This window comes from Phodopus roborovskii, unplaced genomic scaffold (assembly GCF_943737965.1).
Source record: "Phodopus roborovskii unplaced genomic scaffold, PHOROB, whole genome shotgun sequence".
In the NCBI taxonomy this organism is placed as follows: domain Eukaryota; kingdom Metazoa; phylum Chordata; class Mammalia; order Rodentia; family Cricetidae; genus Phodopus; species Phodopus roborovskii.
This window is the reverse complement of record NW_026126482.1, coordinates 12,889,164-12,898,331: the sequence shown is the minus strand read 5'-3', so window position 1 is coordinate 12,898,331 and position 9,168 is coordinate 12,889,164.

The window sequence follows — 9,168 nt, the reverse complement described above, 5'->3', positions numbered from 1 at the left end:
ACAGTATCTGTTATCTAGTCACATAGGAGGTAGGAAGGCAGAGATGGGGTCTGGGTAGGGCCAGAACTCTCCAAAGTGTGCAGGGAGCGCGTTAACTTTTTCTTTAGATTTATTTTACTTTATGAATACGAGTGGCTGCCTTGCATGGCACGCCTTTAACCCCAGCACTCAGGAGGCAGAGGGACCCTGTCTTGATAAACAAAGACAAAAAAAAAAAAAAAAAAAAAAAAAAAAAAGGGAATTTCATCCTCAAAACCTTTCACAATGGATCAAGCCCCTAAAGTTTCATTGTCAAAGGGTAATAAGATTCACCTAAGAGTGAAACACTCATGGGCTTCTGCTCTTCTTAAAGATGTTTTGCCTTTTAAGAATAAAAGGGCTTTTTTTAAGTGACCCAAATTTGTACCTCCAACTAGCTAGATGTTAAGGGAAACCAGACTTTCCTTTTTAAATGTTTCTGCCAGGTCCTTTGGAGCCCTCCATGGGAACTATTAGTGTTAGCTTCCTGATGGCAGGTTAGGGGAAGGATATGAGTCAGGGGGTGCTGGTTATGTTTGGGTTATGACTACTTCGAAGTCCTACCTAGCAGTTGAGCCAACTTGTCAACAACTAACATCAACTTCATGTTCAGAAATGATAGCTTGGAGATACCTTGAGGGCGTGTGTGTGTGTGTGTGTGTGTGTGTGTGTGTGTGTGTGTGTGTGTGTTTAGCAGAGGTGACTACTGAACACCTGCCACATACCAGGCCAGTTCAGGAGCTGAGGACACAACAGGGTACCAGGGGGACACTGTCTATTGGGAGCTGGCTCCTCCTGCTTGGTGCCAGGCTGCTGTTAGGTAGTGAGGTTTCAGGCATTCTTTCTTTTGGCCTTTTTACTCTTCCCTGTATTTGCTACAATGAGTGAGTGTGATCTCTTGTCAGAAAACAGGAAATAGGGCCAGCAAGATGGCTCAGTGGGTAAAAGTACTTGCTGCACAGGCCTAGCAACCTGGGTTTGGCCCCCAGAATCTACTAAAGGTGGAAAGAGAATCCCCATTCCACAGAGTTACCCTCTACCTTCACACACACTCATGTATGCACATACACACATGCTAAATAAATACATAAACAAATAAACAGGAAATAACTATTCGAGGAGGAGGACAGAGGGAATAAAAATGCCTGTAGAGATGCCAGAAGACAGCATCAGGTCCCAGGAAGCTGGAGTTACAGGTAGTTGCAAGCTGCCCGATATACGTGTTGGAAACTAGACTTGGGTCCTTGGGATTAGAGCAATAAGTGTTCTTAATTGCTGAACCAACTCCAGTTCCAGATAATAGATATTTTTCAAAGCTTCATGCAATCTCAAACATACTCAAGGGCATTGTGCTTTGTAGTTGTCAGAAAAGATGAGGGCTAGTTGACCACGGAGGCGCCTGCCTGTTATCCAGCACTTGGGAGGTAGAGGCAAAAAGATAAGGAGTTCTAGGCCAGCCTATACTGATACCTTGTTTCAAAAACCAAAATGAAAACTAAAGGCAGAAGCAAAAGAAACAGGGAAGGAAGGAAGGACAGACAAAGGCAGGAAAGGTATGAGATGGCGCTCATTCTGAGATGGGGAAACCAAGGCTCAGAGAAGGACCCTTCTGGCCCAAGGTCACGTAGCTGTTGTGATTAGCCTCATTATGATGATCTCAAGAGTTCCCTTCTAAGCATACTTTTCCAGAGGCAGCCTTGAGTCTTCATTAGTGGGAGGGAGGCTGCTCCCAGATAAGCTGGGGGGTAAGAAGGTGACCTGGTAGCTCATGGGTGACCAGAGACTTAATACTCAGGGCCTGTTAAGCTGCTTTGATACCTAGCTCACACACAGTGAGAAGGACAGACCTCTAGGGCCAGGCTCCATGTGTGACACTCCCTCCCTCCCTCCCTCCCTCCCTCCCTCCCTCCCTCCCCCATGATGCCCTCATACATGCTAGACCATTAGCTGCCTAGTCTTAGCAATTGTTGGGTTCCAGTACCTCAATTCTAACTCTTCTTGTCTCTGCTGGGCCTGGCCTCTGGGGGCCCCAGGTAAGCCTCTGCCCGTTTGAGGGCTCCTATCTCTCCAAATCTCAGTGAAAAGGGGTGACAGGTTGTGGCATGCCAAACACCCCAGTGAGGGTATTCTTTTTGTGACCCAGTGAGTTTCATTAGGGTTTGCTTACAGGAGCATAGGCGTATAACTAGTGGCTACATCACAGAGGATGATGTTTCTCAGTGGGGTGAGGGGCCTATAAGTTCCTCTGCTAGTGATTCTTGACTCCTCTAGGGCAGGAATCTGGGAGAGTGTCTCAATATCCTCTAAGACTGGCCAGGGCTCGTCCACATGGGGACATAAGAAGGACTCTGACCCTGGAAGTTGCTTGAAGATCTCCCACTCTACCGAGGCCTGAAACACTGGTGAGGGTTGGCCCAGAACAACACAATCCATCCCAGAGCCTCCAAAACCGTGAGCCAAAATAACCTTTTATTCTTCCTAAGTAGTTACCTTGGGTATTTTGTTACAGTCATAGAAGAGATGATGATTGGAGAGCGATTTGGCCAAAGGCAAATCTGAACCCCAGCCAACAAATTTCGTTAGGAGTTATGGGCTTAGACCTATCCCCCATGGCCTGATGCTCTGCCCACAGCAGTGGCCCTGCCCTGGGGCCTTGGGAGCAGCCACCAGCCTGCTTTCTCCAGCTTGCCTCTGCAGCGCCAAGCTCTAGTGCTTTCACCTCACCCATGTAAGTCTCCTAGTCCACGATAGCCACATGTCTCCTGTTGTGATAGTCTCAGAAAACCTGTCAGTGTCCCAAGTAATTCGTGGGTACCATCCGGCAAGAGTCTTTGCTCATCTCCTCTCTGTTCTTCAACTCTGAGATGAAACCATCACCTGTGGGCCACACTCTAATTTCTTCAACTAGTAATGTTCAGTAACACTGTTGTGGGGCTTCCGTGGGAATCCAGTTCGCACCTGAGAGGGTGAGTGTGGATTGAGAAACAGCAGGTAACGATGCTAAGAAAAAGACAGAGGCACAGGACAGAGTCAGGAGGGCAATCCAGTGAATGAATACTGGATGTACCAAGTTTATTCTTCACCATTCTTAAATACCCCAACCAAAAAGGGGAACATGGCAAAAGACTTTGATATCATGTACAAGTAAGAAACAGATTTTCTTCCTTAATTCTTCAAGCATTTGATAACTACAGCTCAGACTCAATTTCTCGTTATCTGGCCTTGAAGGTCAAGAGTAACCACACCTCAGATCAAGTCTGTTGTTATTTAGACAAAACACCTACTACCAAGATCAAATGTCCTACGGGCCATGCCTTAGATCTTTAGGTCTCATGACTTACTAAGGACAGTTTTGAACTCTCTGACCTTGAGCCAAGATGAAGCAGAGCCCCAACAAAACACTTTCAGCATTGTGTTCAGACCTTTCTTTTTCTTTTCTTTCTTCCCCCCCCCCCCCAAGACATGGTTTCTCTGTGTAGACTTAGCTGTCCCGGAACTTGTTCTGTAGACCAGGCTGACCACAGAGATCCTCCTGCCTCTGCCTCCCAAGTGCTGGGCCACCCTTCTCAACACTCATTTCCTAATTTTAGCAACCTGCACAGGCTGTGGATCTGCCCATCAATTTATCTCTCTCCTTTTGTCTAACAGTTTCCTTTGAGATTGAAACATTGTATCCTGCAGGGAAGCTCCTCAAGCAGACAGATAAACAACTTAAAATCGCTTCAGTGAGTCCACAAAACTGATCAGATTCTCTACACCCTTCCCTGCCAAAGTAAGCAGTGAAAGCTGAGAGTCCCCTCTGCTCTAAGGATGCCTCCAACCTATTGACTCCCTCCAGCTGTGCAGTGAGGTCCAGGTTCCCAGCTTTTGTGAGCTTGTCACCCATGTGGGCCTTGGTGATGCAGCTGTCTTTGGGTCATTTCTGCTCCTGTAAGTAACCCCAATAAAACTCATTGATTCACTGAGTTGGACTTTGATGGTGTGCTGTGGGATCCCTACCTCTGGGGAGTAGATGTGTGTGTGTTGCATCTCCGCATGAATGAAGTTTTGAAACAAATCAGTGTGATTACTTTTCAGTGATTACTACAAGCACCCAGGAGAACCTAGACCACATCATCCAAGCATTCCTTGGTTAGATGTCCACCTTCACTGCTAATGAGTTCTACTTTCTTTCCACCCAGCACTATAGAACAACCATTGCCTAGCTTTCCACCACTCTAGAAAAAAGCACTTCCACTGCAGCCAGAGCCTGTTACATTCCTTCCAGGGCCCCGCTGGCTCGACACATCTCAGTGGTTCTGCTAGCATTCTGTTCATGGCAGATGTACCCAAGAGCTTTCTCCGCTGAAAGTCCACATTTCTACAATAGTCACTTTTTAATCCTTAAAGCAAAACTTAACCGTAATTTTAAAAAGTAGCAAAAAAGAATCGCGCGTCAAAATTAACCAGATCGAAAGACTTAACAAATCTCTATACAGTTAGAACAGCCATTCTGAAGCTATGCACTGGGTTTTACATTTTCTTTATTATGTTTTTAAACACTTCCCCACCATGAAAACAAACAAAAATCAGTGACGAAGTTAGAACTAGAAAAGGTCATTAGCTTTTTATCCTGTTTAATAACTTGTGTCGCTTACTTAGGTTTAGTTCTTCGCCTCTAATATCTAGCCTTTCTTATTCTCTTTTCTTCATGTTATACTGTACCCACACGTACATTTGTGCATATATGTATGTATGTATGTATGTATGCACACACACACACATATTATTGCCTGGGTTCTGCATGTGAAGGAGAACACACATCTTTTTTTTTCTTTCTGAGACTGTGTAACTTTGCTTAATCTTGTCCATCCATTTTCCTGAAAATTTTGTGATTTCAATTTTAGTAAGAGGTGAGTGGTATTTTCCACTTTATGTCCATTACCAAATTCTCATTGTCCATTAATCTGTTGATGGATGAATAGGGCTTTGATAAATATAGGTATAAATATTTCTATGACAAGGTATGGAGTTCTCTGGGTATATTCCAATGGGTGGAAGAGCTGAGTCATATGGTAGTTCTAGTTTTAAGTTTTTGAGAAATATCCAAACTTATTTCCACAAGGGAATGTATTAATGGTATCTTACCAAAAGTGAATAATTCTCTCTCTAATTTGAGTAATTTGAGTGAAGAGGTATCTCCTTTTTTTTTTTTTTTTTTTTTTTTTTTTTTGATTTTTCAAGACAGGGTTTCTCTGTGTAGCTTTGGGGCCTGTCCTGTACCAGCTCTGTAGACCAGGCTGGCCTGGAACTCACAAAGATCTGCCTGCCTCTGCCTCCCAAGTTCTGGGACCAAAGGCATGCACCACTAATGCCTGGCTGTGAGGAGGTATCTCAAAGTAGTTTTAATTTTAATTTTCCTGATGGCTAAGGATATTGTGGTCATTTAGCTATAAAAGTCACTTGAAGGCAATTGATGTGTTTCTTAGCCCATTTTGTGTTACTGTAACAGAATAACACAAGCTGGGTAATTTATAAACAGTGGTGTAGTTCTCTTGGTTGAAAGTCCGAACTCAGGTGTTTGCATTTGACAAGGACCTTCTACCTGCATTGCAAAGTGGTTACCAAATCACATGGTGAAGGGGAGGGCCTTACTTCACATCTGCCAATTGAGTGCTGGATTTAGGTCTTACTTCAACACTGTTGAAACTCATAAAATCTCTCACACACTATTGGGGAACACATTTGTCTTAGTTGCTTTTCTGTTGCTGACAAAACACCGTGACCAAGGCAACTTATGAAAGAAAGTATTTAATTGGGCTTATGGTTTCAGAGGGTTAGAGTCCATGATGGCAGAGCAAAGACATGGGTTTCGGCGGGAACATCTGAGAGCTCACATCTTGATTCACAGGGAGGAGGCAGAAGGAAGACACTGGGAATGTCCTCTGAGGAGGACTGATGGTAAGTGTATTCATGGGAGAAAGCAGTGGTTCCCAACCTTTCTAATGCTGCGACCCTTATGTTATGGGGACTCCCATCTATAAAATTATTTTGTTGCTACTTCATAACTATAATTTTCCTTCTGTTATGAATTGTAATGCAAATATCTGATGATATGTGACCACTATGAAAGCGTTGTTTGAACGACAAAGGTGTCATGGCACATGGTTGGGAACCCCTGGGAAGATGTCATTTCTCAAAACAGAGAGAGGAGGCTCCCGCAGTTTCTTCCAAGGAGACCCCCCAGTGAGGTAAAGCCCCCCCCCCAATCTCCGTCATAAAGGTCCCACGCTTGTCACCACACTGAGGACTAGGGCTTCAATAAGAGAGCTTTGGAAAGAATTACCAATTCCCACATCATAGCATCCCTTGAAACTCTCCTGGCCTCCAACCTAGAAAGGCACACTCTCAAGCCCTTGTGACAGCAGTGAGTCACCCCTGCCTCGACCCCCAGGCTTGTAACACAGTCAGCTGCAGTAATCTGACAGCGTAGGGTCAGGAGAGTGTTCTCTCTCCCTTAGAGGCCACAAGCCCAACACTGAGGCTTCTGCTCGCTAAGCAACCTTCACTATTCCCTGGCTTATGGCGCCATCACTCCACGCTTTGCTTCTGTTTTCTGATGACCTCTATCCTATATTTCTATGTGTCCTTTTTTTTTTTTTAAACACAATTTCTATATTGACTCTTTGGGAATTTCATACCATGCACCCTAATTCTGCTCATCTCCCAGTCCCCTATATCCTCCCCTCATCCTGACAGAACCCCCCAAAAAAAACTAGAAAAAAAGTAATAAACTAAACTAAATAAGGAAACCAACAAAAACAAGAACAAAACAAAGCAAAAAAAAAAAAAAAAAAAAAAAAAAAAACAAAAAAAAAAAAAAAAAAAAAACAACCCCTCTTGGCTTGTCCATCTTTCCTGCTTCTCCAACACTTCTTTATTTATCCTGGTGGCATTGGGAGTAGTGTGTCACACAGCATATCCTTTTGTCCAATCAGCTTTACTAACAAATGTTCATTGCAATGAGTCATTGGTCTGGTTCAAGGCTTCTACTTTCTGGTACACCATCATCACTGGATCCTCACCAAACCTCCTCTGGGCTATTCTGTGGCTGCCCCAAGTCATGGAGATCCTGCAGGTACTGCTCCCTTCATCAGCTCCAGGAAGTCCTAGATGGGGTAGATGTTGGGGTGGACCAACCAAAGGCCCGGCTGTGGGCCTGGATAGTAGCTGAACTGGTCAGTCCCAGCCACTGGGGTCACCCGTCTCAGATGAGGGGACAGAGCTATCTCCCCAATGCCACACCATCAGGGTCAGTTGTTGCTTGCCTGTGGTGAGCGGTGGAGCCATCTCTCCTGAGTGCAGCAGGCGCCAGCTCTCTGTGAGGGTTAGGGCCAGCTCTCTTGCTGCAGTATCCAGGGAAACGCAGGGCCAGCTTTCCCAGGGCCAGCAAAGGGGGAAGGGTAGGACCTGCTCAGCGTGACCCTCTGATTTCATCACACGTGGTTCCTATGGCCCCCTGAGGTGACACAGGCCACAGACATCAACACAGACCCCAGCTGCGGCGGGACCATGAACCCAGACATAGCACTTGGCAGCAGCTTGGACCCAAACCACATTCTGGCCACAGGAGGAAGCACAGGTCACTCAGATCAGGACAGCTCTGGTGGCCCCCAGATACCAACAAGGCCACAGGTTGCAGCCCCAACCCCAGGCTTCCATGTGACCTCTGGTAGCAACACAGGCTTCAGACTTCAACACAGACCCCAGCCATGTAGGACTACAGATCCAGACATGGTCCTTGGCAGCAGCCAAGTCTGGCTGTCACTATTGTCCCAGGTGGCAGTGCAGGCCACTCAGATTGGCATGGCCCCAGTGGTTAGCTAGGCCCTTGGACACTAACATGGCCCCAGACCTTGGGTGTCTGAATGGCCTTCAATCGTAACAGAAGCCTCAGGCATCAACATAGACCCTGGCTTCAGTAAAACCACCATGTTCTCTTTTTGAAAAACACAAACCATTGAATTTCAGTACTTTCTAATCAGTATGGTTTCTGTTTTTGTCTTTCTCAGATGTTCTCTCTCTCTCTCTCTCTCTCTCTCTCTCTCACACACACACACACACACACACACACATTGTATACTCCAGCCTAGCCTTGAATTTGTTACACAATAGAGAAGGTTTTGAATTTCTTGTCTTCCTGCCACTGCCTCCTTCTTGAGTGTTGCTGGGGTTACTGGCATGGTCATCTGGTTTATACAGCAAGCACTCTGCCAACCCTTTGCTCTGTCCCAGAGTCATATAAGGAGACCTGCACATTTTAAGGCATTCTTCCCTCAGTTCCTCCATTAGACAGATAAGGCTCCATACCTTGAGCCCTTCGGCCACTTCTCTGACTCTGAAGCCCTGACAGCTGTGATGGTTCACCTTCTGGAACACACTGCCATGGGAACACACCGTCATGGGAACACACCGCCATGGGAACACACCGCCATCAGAATACTTCACCATTGGAACACACCTTTGATGCGCCTGTGCAAGCATTTTCGGAAACCAGAAAGGCCCACTCTGAATGTCAGTAATACCATCCCATGGCTTGGGGTTCTGAACTCAGTAAAAAAGGGGGAAGTGAGTTGAGCACAAGCATGGGGGGGTGGCTTCCCCCCATGACAGACTGTACCCTCAAAGTGTGAGTCATAACCCTTCCTTGTTTAATGGCTTTAGTCAGGTATTTTGCCACAAACACTACAGCCTGAGTCCCTGGCACCTAGCCCTATGCAGTCTTCAGATGAACCCACCCAGTGTTTCAGGAGGCTTACCTCAGCAGCACCATGGGCCCCAGCAAAGACACAGGCCCTGTGAGATACGCTAATCTGTGGACTCTGTAATAAACATTATCTTTTTGCAGTTCTGTCCAAAAATCCCCAACCATCCTGGGCCTCAATGAAACCTCACACCTCACAAATCACAGCGGTGACTTTATCTGAAGTTCCAGGAAAACAGGAATCAGAGGGCACCATTCAACACTTTGCACCTGTATAAGTGGGGAAGGGCAGAGCTTTCCAATGAGACTCTGCAAGGACAGAGGACACAGGGCGCCTCTGACTCTCGGAAGTGGCTGCTTTGAGATGAGAGTCGTCTCCCCTAGAAATGGATGGGCACTGGGGCTGT